This window comes from Rhamphochromis sp. 'chilingali' (genome assembly GCF_963969265.1).
Source record: "Rhamphochromis sp. 'chilingali' genome assembly, chromosome: 1".
NCBI lineage: Eukaryota > Metazoa > Chordata > Actinopteri > Cichliformes > Cichlidae > Rhamphochromis > Rhamphochromis sp. 'chilingali'.
In genome coordinates this window covers 56,892,848-56,902,746 of record NC_137929.1, presented here as the reverse complement: position 1 = coordinate 56,902,746, position 9,899 = coordinate 56,892,848, and the positions used below count along the sequence as shown (strand labels likewise).

General features: G+C 44.2%; 1 long non-coding RNA gene across 1 annotated transcript; it reads right to left on the bottom strand.

Annotated features, from left to right (window-relative positions):
- Nucleotides 1-239: 239 nt before the first annotated feature.
- On the bottom strand, nt 240-3,617 carry LOC308406896. The gene is made up of 3 exons (XR_013973604.1): nt 3,270-3,617; nt 1,953-2,306; nt 240-1,628 (listed from the first exon to the last, which is right to left on the bottom strand). It is a non-coding gene; the product is annotated as an uncharacterized lncRNA (long non-coding RNA).
- Between the last annotated feature and the right edge of the window lie 6,282 nt (nt 3,618-9,899).

Here is a 9,899-nt window from a genome sequence, read left to right as displayed (position 1 = left end):
TGTTTTAGTGTTAATTAAGGCTTGTGTGTTTTTTCTGCCAACATTGCCAATGTTCACGCCTCCTGTCAGTCAACATTATTGCCTCATAGAACACAAGGTAAGAGCAGAATAAATGTCATAAACATTGTCCATTTGAAGCTGGAGATTTTTCCTTCTTTTAATTCATATTAACTTGTTAACAATAACAAGAAATTCCCTGGATTTACCCACTGTGAGATAAAGTCACTTGTTGGATTGTGAGTTTAACTTTGCGCACTTTAAGACTAAAGGAATGAGGAAATAAAAGGAGATGGTAGTGGAACTTTTTTAAATATGCATTTGAAATTCTAATCAGTCAGGAACTAGATTCTCAAGATTCCAGTGTAATTAGATCTTCCTGAACACGAGCAACAGCATACCAGAAGAACAAAGGCTTGTATAATCACTTCTCTAGAAAATAACCATGGCTAGTATGATCATCTCTCATATAGACTATTGTTTCACGTCCTGGTAACTTGCTTGTCCAACAACACTTAAAACTATTGAAAACATTTATAAAAGAAGTTTAAAAGTACTTGACAAAAAACCGACTTCCCACCACCACTGTCATGTGTTAAAAAAACACAAATTACTGAACTTCAATAACTTAGTGAAATTTAAAAGAGTGTGTTTAATATATAAAGTCTCACGCTCCCTTTCTCCACCACCACTAAAGCAGTTCATTAGGCATAAAGAAAGCTCAGACAGGACCACTCGAGCTACAACCCGAGGAGACTTGTTTATACCCCACAGACGGACAGCATTTGGGCAGAACGTCCTTTCTGTCCAGGGTGGCCATCTGTGAAAGAGTCTTCCTCAATCCATTAGAGAATGCTCGACATTCAACTTCTTAAAGGCACAGGTTAAAAACTGGTTATGGACAAATCAAGTGTGTGATCATGTATAAGTTGTACAGTTTTAATGTTTTATTTGGGAAAAGAATGGTGTGTATGTGTGAGTTTGGTGATGGAGTTTTTATTATGAATGAATTATGAATTTTTTATGAATTATTATGTTTATTTTTTATGTTTTATGGACAACAGATGGAAATTAGCCCTTGGCTATAATCTGGTATGTTTACATTCATGTAATTTTTTTTTACATGTAATTAACATGCACTTTCCTAAATAAAAAAAAAGTAGACAATAAAAACACACAATCCACAAAAAGAGGTTGTTGCAGGAGTTTTTGATAAAGATGTGCTTTTCCTCTCAGTGGGCTGAGAGAACAACAGTGCACATTAGCTTTAACTCTGTTTTGAGACTTGAAAACAAAAATTTATATATTTAACTCTCCAAAAGTTGATTCTGTTCATTCAGACGTAGCGTTTTGTAGGAGAAACGTTTCATCTCTCGTCCAAGTGACTTCTTCAGTCTGTATTTAACTGTTTAATAGGAGAGGACTCTCAGGTTGGACTTCCATTGTCATCTTTCCAGTTTCCTTGGGAGTCCTGGAAACTGGCTTTTGTTCAGAAGGAGAGCGATAATTTGAATTCGCAAATTTTCTGTAGATCACAAAACCAGCAACAGTAGCAACAAGAAGCCCAGCAGAAGCTGACAGACCAACCATCAGTTCAACAGATCCATCCTCCGTGAGTCCTCGTGGCTGAGCTGCAGGTGAGAAACAGGTGTGAGGTGCTGTCAGACATTATCAATTAATAAATGGAAGAAGCAGTGAAAGATCATAGTAAACTTTGGAATTTGTTTGTGTTAGTTTCTAATTTGTTTGTAAATTGTAACATCACTGATCAATAAATTTACATTAAAAACACTTGACACGATACTTAAAATGAAACCAATTTAAAATCATATAAACAGACTTCTGATCTTCTTACAATGGTTTTAAGGTATGATGGCTTTTGCTTTATTAAAAAGGAAAAAAAAGGTGCATTGTGTAGATTTCATCTAACTTAGGCTAAAGATGCCAAAACGTACTTATAGATTTAACTTTCAGCTGCACTACATGCTGGGCTTCAGAAACTGCTCTCTTACGGCGTCCAGCGTGAGTGCCTACCACATAACACTCATATGTTCCAGTGTCATTAGTGGTGGTGTTGAAGAGAATGAGGGACACATTTCCATCTTTAATTTGTGGATCACTCAGCTTCACTCGGCCACGAAAGGATGGATGCTGGATGTTTTCATAGAGGCGATTTTCTCGGTAGAAGAAAACATGCAGATTTGTTCCCACATCTCTCCTGATCCATGATAACTTTTCGATTTTACCGATACTGGAATCACAACACTTCAGTAGTGCATTCTCTCCAGCTTCTACAACTTGTTTTTGGTCTAAGTCAAACAGAAAAGAAAGAAAGAAAATATTTATATAAAGCACGTCACTGTCAAATGAGCCTTTGACGCTTTGACAGTTTAACGTTCTCTTTCCAGAAGAAATATATCTCTGAGCCATAAATGTACAATGTCACGGCGGTGCTGCTCAACCTTTTTTTTAATCTTATATATCCATTCCACCAAGAACCAGTAGTATAATAATTAACTCCATTTATACTATTATACTCCATGTTAGTGTTGTTCTTAATTCAAATGTCAACATTTTTTATCTACAAATGAAATGCAATGACTGACTGTTCATAATCCTTTAAAATTAAATTATCATCATATCAGTTGTCAAGTCTACCTTGGAGTGACTCAAAATACCTGCTTAGCCTGAAGTAAGCAACACAAGTTTCTTGTTAACAGAAGGGGAAAAACCCGAACAGGAAATTCGTTTTTTTTTCTTTCAATCCAGTAGATAAAGGTCGAAAGTAGTAGAGGTAAAAAAAGAAAGACAATAATAGGCAGACACTGCTAGTGCTTAATAAAATATAAAACAATATAAAGTTTAAATATACTGTTTCATATCATCAAGCAAAAATGCATTACAGAAGGAGAGAGGGAAGAAGCACAAATCATGCACGTATTTGACATTTGGTTTTACTGGTCTTAATAACTACTGGGTTATAATCAGTGTTGGGGAGTAACGGAATACATGTACCGCCGTTACGTTTTGGGGCATGTATTCTGTATTCTGTAACGGAATACATTTTAAAAGTAACCTTCCCAACACTGGTTATAATGACCTTTTTGAAGACATCAGTGACAAAGTTATTTTAGAACGGTTACTTGAGTTATGAGAGCAACTGTCAGTATACTACAGAAAGCACAGCTTGACCTGAAAAAAAATATTTCAATTAATTATTTTCTATATAATTTTCTAAACTTGTTTGCGTATACTTGTGCTGTTCAGCTTACCATCGAGAGCAGAAGCAAATCCCCAAAAATATGTAGTAAGGAAAAAGCAGAGGAAAGGTGTTAAATCCATGGCTGTCACTGGCTGTGTGGCACACTTTGGGGATGTGGGAAATGAAGACACAAACCTTGGACTCTTTGTGATGAACAGTGCATTTATTTACAGTGGTGTAAATAATTCACACAAAAAACTGCCGTGCACTCCCTTGACTCCCGTGTCGTGCCGTCTCCAAAAAGTCCATGTTTTTCTTTGCTCCCCTGTCTCCTCTCTCTGGCCTTTCACACTCCTCCTGGGGGAGACAGCCATAAAGTAGTGATGGCCCGCTTGAAGCTGACGCTCCGGTGCGTGTGTCGAAGCTTGATTTGTTTGGCCAGAGTCACGTGATCAGTGACGTCCGATGCTTCATTTAGAACCTGACTGCCTCGGTATCTGATTCAATGGTTTATAAGGAAGCGAATCATTCGCGGGATTTGTGGAGTGTTTTGATGGTGACAGATAGCGAACCACTGATATTTCTACTGAGAGATTTGGAGCCAGCGAGGAATAGAGTAGGTTCTGTTGTGTGGGAATATTTTGAGTTGATTTTGGTCAATCGGGTGGGTTTTCCAGCTTTGTGTTCTTGTTGTTTGCTTTTGTTTTGTGCGTGTTTATTTTATCTGACAACGGGACAAACTTAAAATGTCAAAAATCTGCTTTTCATAATATAAATATTGTGGCGAGCTCAGACAAGGAGGAGACGGAGGTATCGTTTGGTCGTGCTTCCCGTGAGCTAGCCAGGGAGCACAGCCGTTTTGCAGAAAAACACACTGCCGCTACCTAACTGCTCAGCGCGGCAACAACACCAACACACAGGGCGCCCTCTGACCCCGGAAGGACACACCGTCGCAGCGAGAGGGCGTCACCCGTCACCATGGCAACATACACAAAACATAACTGTACAAACAGAACCCCGAACAGCCCTGAGCCGCTACAATATCATTAAATAACTTTAGAAAGACTTCTATTTGACTCTTTACATTTAATGTTATAAAGAGAAATAATTTATGTTTTAAATAATCTTAAACTGCTAGTCTGCAAAAAATGTGCAGCAATTTAATTTATTTATTCTCATTAGCTGATAGTTTGTGGGGCCCAGTTAGACCATATAACTGCATCTCTACCAGTTTCTGTGCGCTCCAGCCTCTTCTGTGCCATGTGAAGGGATTTTCCTTAAGGCAAGAGAACTTAGAACGCACACTAGAACAAATTCTCTTCTTAAATACAAATGGAAAAGGGCTACTTTAAATGCATCATGTTTTTAATTTGCAAGTTCATAAGCATTTTCCCTTTCCAGTTCACAATCAAATCTACCTCCAGGTCAAAAATATGTCTGGGAAAATTTCCCAAAATATAATATTATTTATAAAAATACCCGTCTAGCGATTAACTGCATAAGTACATGGAGGCGGGACCTCACAGCAGAAACATACTCCATAATGTGTTGTACATTATCATATGTATATTATATGTAACGTGGTATTTTTCAATTATTGTATTTACCAACATCAAGAAGTCACAAGCAAAGAAAAATCACACAATGGTGCATGTTTACTGCTCAAAATTATGTATTAAAGAAAAACAACATTTTTGTCACCCCAAAAAATACACGTTTAAAGCAACACAAAGTGGCCCAACATCAGACAGAATTCCACTCTGTAGAGTGGGCAGTCATTATGAAGCAGTTGGTTTTATTTTGTGGATTCAAGCTGCTCTTCATATTTTTGGCCACCAGATGTCACCAGAGAGGACTGTGTTGAAAAGCTTCGAGTAATGAACCGTTTTTCAATCCAAGCTTCAGTGCTTCAGAAAGCTTCATTTGGCCATCACTACCATAAAGCCACTTTTCTACAGCAGGCATCTCACTAAGAATACTGACGTGGAACCTCACGCAACAATCCACCGTCAAAGAGAGCTCCACCACACTCCTAAGTAGCTCCTCCTACAGGCTGATCAGCTACAGGTGCGTAGCATGATCTTCAGGTGTGGTCAGCCACCTGGCAGGGCCACATCCACCAGGCATGAAGGTGCCTATCACACCGACACACATACACCTGCCTATACATACAAGCATGAAAACACAGGAACTGCAGCACAGTGCAGCAAAAACAGATAATATAATATGAGTCACCAACTGCTCATGGACCCTCGGTTCCTTAGACCCAGGTGTCATGGTCTGTGTGAAGGCAGGCAGGAAACTGACCCAATATGCAGACTCACAGAGGCGGAAAATTAAACTCAAAGAATCTCAGGTTTATTGCTGGCAAAAAGGAAAACAGAAACCAAACTGGAAAGCTAGAAAACAGAACACACAGGCTAGGATGGGGATGACGCAACAACGAACGGGAACACACGCAGACATTAAAAAGAGAGGTGGGGAACACGGCTGACAGTAATTACAAATATGAGGTGGGGAGGAAGCAAAACAGAATACAATGACCTTCAAAGTAAAAATCCACAGACTAAACTCAGAGGCACAATGCTAACACAGAACCAAAACCTAAGAACTAACAAAGACACATCAAGAAATCTAAGATTAATAATAGAAAACAGAAAACACTGGCGTCACCGACCCAGGACTGTGACACCAGGTTCCTGACAATGGCATGGAGAACAGACTTTGACATATGACAAATATGACACAACCTCTTTCTTGCAACAATATGGGACTTTAGTGCCAGGGAGGGATCTAGAGGGTGGAAATCAAAGATGCATTGTATATATGGTTAAAATTCATCAAATGCAGTTAGTATGCACGTGTTTCATATAAATATAGTCTATAACTTTATTTTCTTAAGCCCACATAATTAAACATTCGAGTTACATAAAACATGTGAATTTTGACTTTATGTAAATAAGTACGAAAGCTACACAATGTGTGGTGGTTCATGCAAGAATAAATGTTTCACATTTGTTTTTTATTTGAAATAATCAAAATGTTACATCAGGGGTGGGCAACTCCAGGCCTCGAGAGCCGGTGTCCTGCAGGTTTTAGATCTCTCCCTGGGTCAACACACCTGAATCAAATGATTAGTTCATTACCAGGCCTCTGAAGAACTTCAAGACATGTTGAGGAGGTCATTTAGCCATTTACATCAGCTGTGTTGGATCAAGGACAAATCTAAAACCTGCAGGACACCGGCCCTGGAAAGCTAGAAAACAGAACAGAACTGTTTCAAGCCCTGCTTTCCAGGCCCAGGCTCCAGGTCCAGGCCTGCGTTACATGCTTGCATTTACACAAAATATCAGAAATCTGCAATGTCATGAAATATTTTTCACCAGTAGTTTAGACCTGATTATTCATGCCGATTGCCGTTTTTTATTTTCACAATCTCTCATCCTGTTTTGCTTCCTTCGTCCTGTTATGGCTGGTTAGTTCCTTCTGTGTTCCCCAGCTGCCTGCACTTTTCATTTGTATTTTGCACACCCATATATAAAGACTCACTTTTAGTTAAGGTTCCATTCTGCCTCAAGAGTCTGAATTTGGATCCACATTTAGCGATGTGCAAATAGAAAAGTAAACCAGTATTGAACATTTTTATCAGTTTTATTTAAAATGGGTTCCTTTATTCAATGCTTTGTTTTAGTGACATCTGGTGACAGAAAAACATTTTTTCAATAATCATATGATGATTTTTTTTTTTTTTTTTTTTTTTTGGCCTGTCCCGTTTGGCTCTTTTGCCATCAGAATTGTTGTCTAAAGGCAAAGAAAGATGCCCAACGGATTTACTTTACCAAACTGACCATCCCAGCCTTGCCGTAATGGTCCATTTGATTCACCTTTTATTGTTTATTTTATTTTCACTTACTGAATACGGGACAGACTTGACTGGGGGAAAGAAGGGGAGAAAGAAAGAGGGAAAGAGAAACAGCTGAGAAGAGGGACGGGGGAGAAGGGCAAAAGACAAAAACCAACAGAACGGGCAGAGAGAAAAAAATGCATATATCAATCACCTGGATCACCTGCTGAGAAAGAAAAAAGAAAGCAAGCAGAAGAGAACAAGAGTAATAGAATAAACAACATCACAATGATATATGGGAATATGACAGTAAATACTAAATGTTAAACATTATTGTGCAGCACATAAGATCAACAGAACACAGTGTGCTTTGAGGTAGGAGCCAAAAAGGGTGTAGTTTGTGGGTGTGATCACCCGTGTGTACACCTGTGAGCATGGACGCGCTTGTTTTTTGTTTTTTTAAAAGGTTCCTTCATGTAATAATCTGCTAGAGGGTGTGGGGGGGCCACAGCCCCGTCCTCCAGGGCGTGAAGCAGGTGTGGAGGAGATCAAAACTCCAGACATCCAGAGGCCCCCAGAACACAAGAGACCAAGGAAGACCAACAGAGGGGCAGCTGCGCCACTGTCCCGGAAAGAGCTGAGGAGAGTCTCAGATGAGGGCTCACTCAGCAGCCGCGGAGCAGAAGCCAGGGGGAGTTAAAAAATGGCCTGTATTTATATAGCGCTTTACTAGTCCCTAAGGACCCCAAAGCGCTTTACATATCCAGTCATCCACCCATTCACACACACATTCACACACTGGTGATGGCAAGCTACATTGTAGCCACAGCCACCCTGGGGCGCACTGACAGAGGCGAGGCTGCCAGACACTGGCGCCACCGGGCCCTCTGACCACCACCAGTAGGCAACGGGTGAAGTGTCTTGCCCAAGGACACAACGACCGAGACTGTCCAAGCCGGGGCTCGAACCGGCAACCTTCCGATTACAAGGCGAACTCCCAACTCTTGAGCCACGATCGCCCCGGGAGTTGCAGTGACGCGCCCGTGAGCTCCGCCGGCAGCCAGCTGCGCCTGAGTGACCGAGCCCCAGGCCGAGAGGCTGGGGGCACCCCACCTCCGAAGTGGCCCGAGCGAGCCCCAGGCTCCAGGCCCCGATAAGCGGCCGCCAAGGAGTGAGCCGGTGTGTACCTGGACGCCCATCCCCGGACACAAAGAACCACCAACGCACCGATGTCTGAGGGGGTCCGCCACTGGCAGGGGAAGTGGTGGTAGGGGGAGATAGGCCTCCAAACCTTGGAGGGCCTGAGATGTCCCCAGAGAGGTGGCGCCTGACACCCAACCTGACATATAGACACAGACATACAGGCACACACAGATACAAACATCCATTCCCACCCTCATGCTCTCATATGCACTTACTCCACACTCAACCAACGTGGAGACAGACATAAAGAGACGTTGTACACACGATCACACTCCCCAAGCGTACTCTACAAACCGGGTCTAGGTGCCCCCGCCCCTGGAGGGGGGAACTGCACCCAGACCCAGGTGGTGTTTCCCTTTTCCCTGCGGTGGGGGGAGGCAGACCGCCCCGACTCCGCAGCAGCAGGAAGGCTCCACACTCCAGACCGCAGTCGGACGGCCAACTCCTCCTCCTAGTCCTAGCCCCCCTGCTCCAGCAGGTCGCAGAGAACGGGGGTGAGAGAAGACTCCGAACCTCCCTCCACCCGCTCATTGTAGTGTTGATGCATGTGTGTTCTAAGGTGCATTTAAAACCCAGGAGGGCTTGGAGCTACCTGCCAGAGAGCAGCAGGTAAGCGCATGGTCCCTCCTGCTAGCCCTCAATGTCTACGTGTATTTAAAATTGAGAGGTGGGCAACGATGCCAGGGGTGGGGTGTACACCCTGATGGTACTTTGGACTCCGTGTATCGTGCCCACCCCCAAGATCCTATATGTATGTGTAATGAGAGTGTGAGTAATGTGAATGTCTAAGTTGTGGGATAAAATTGAGGCAGAGGCAGCCAGAAGGGGACAGAGGGGGGGGGGGGGGGGGGGGGGGGGTAGCCTCCTCTGCACCCTGGTGACATACCCCTACTCCAAGGCCCTGCATGTGTGGGTGGTTGTGGTGGAGCGGGAAGAGGGAGGCAGCTGGAGATGGGGAGGGAAGGAAGGGAGGGGCAAGTGACCCCTCCCTGGGGCCAGCTCCCCCGCTGACCCCAGTAGGCACCCCCATACTCCGCGACCCGCCAGGGAAAGGGGGCCCAGGCCCATCCAGACCGGGCCCAGTGCAGCAGCGCCGCCCGGCCCCACAGAGCCCGGGACAGTCCACCCAACCCCACCACAGAGAAAACTGCACCCACCCCACCATCCACTCATCTTCCAGACTACATAAGACAATAAACACCCAGGCTGAGATCTTCCTCCACCTCTCCTGTATCTCCCCCTCCTGCAGAGGCAGCTCCTGAGGAGAGGAAAGCTCCTGCAAGATGTGACAATCTCCCCCACCAGTTGAAGAGCCCCCCAGGTGGCTCGACGCACCGGCGGCACCCTGCTCCAGGGCTGGGCCCCCATGCACCCACCCGCCCACAACCCCGGCAACACACCAACCAGGACCCAAGCCCCCGAGGCCCGGTCCGGGTCCCAGCCCAGAGACGGAGCGCCCCCAGAACCTCACGCCCATCCCGGACCCACCCAGGGGCAGCCAGGCTACCAGGTCAGTAACCCACGTCCGTCAGCACAGACCCTCCCCTAGCCCCGCTGCACGCAGCCGCGAGGAAACAGTCACCGGAGAGCCAACAGAGCCCCTAACCGGACATGACCGCTACCCCGGGTTGAGCCCCCCAAGGAAGATGCCTC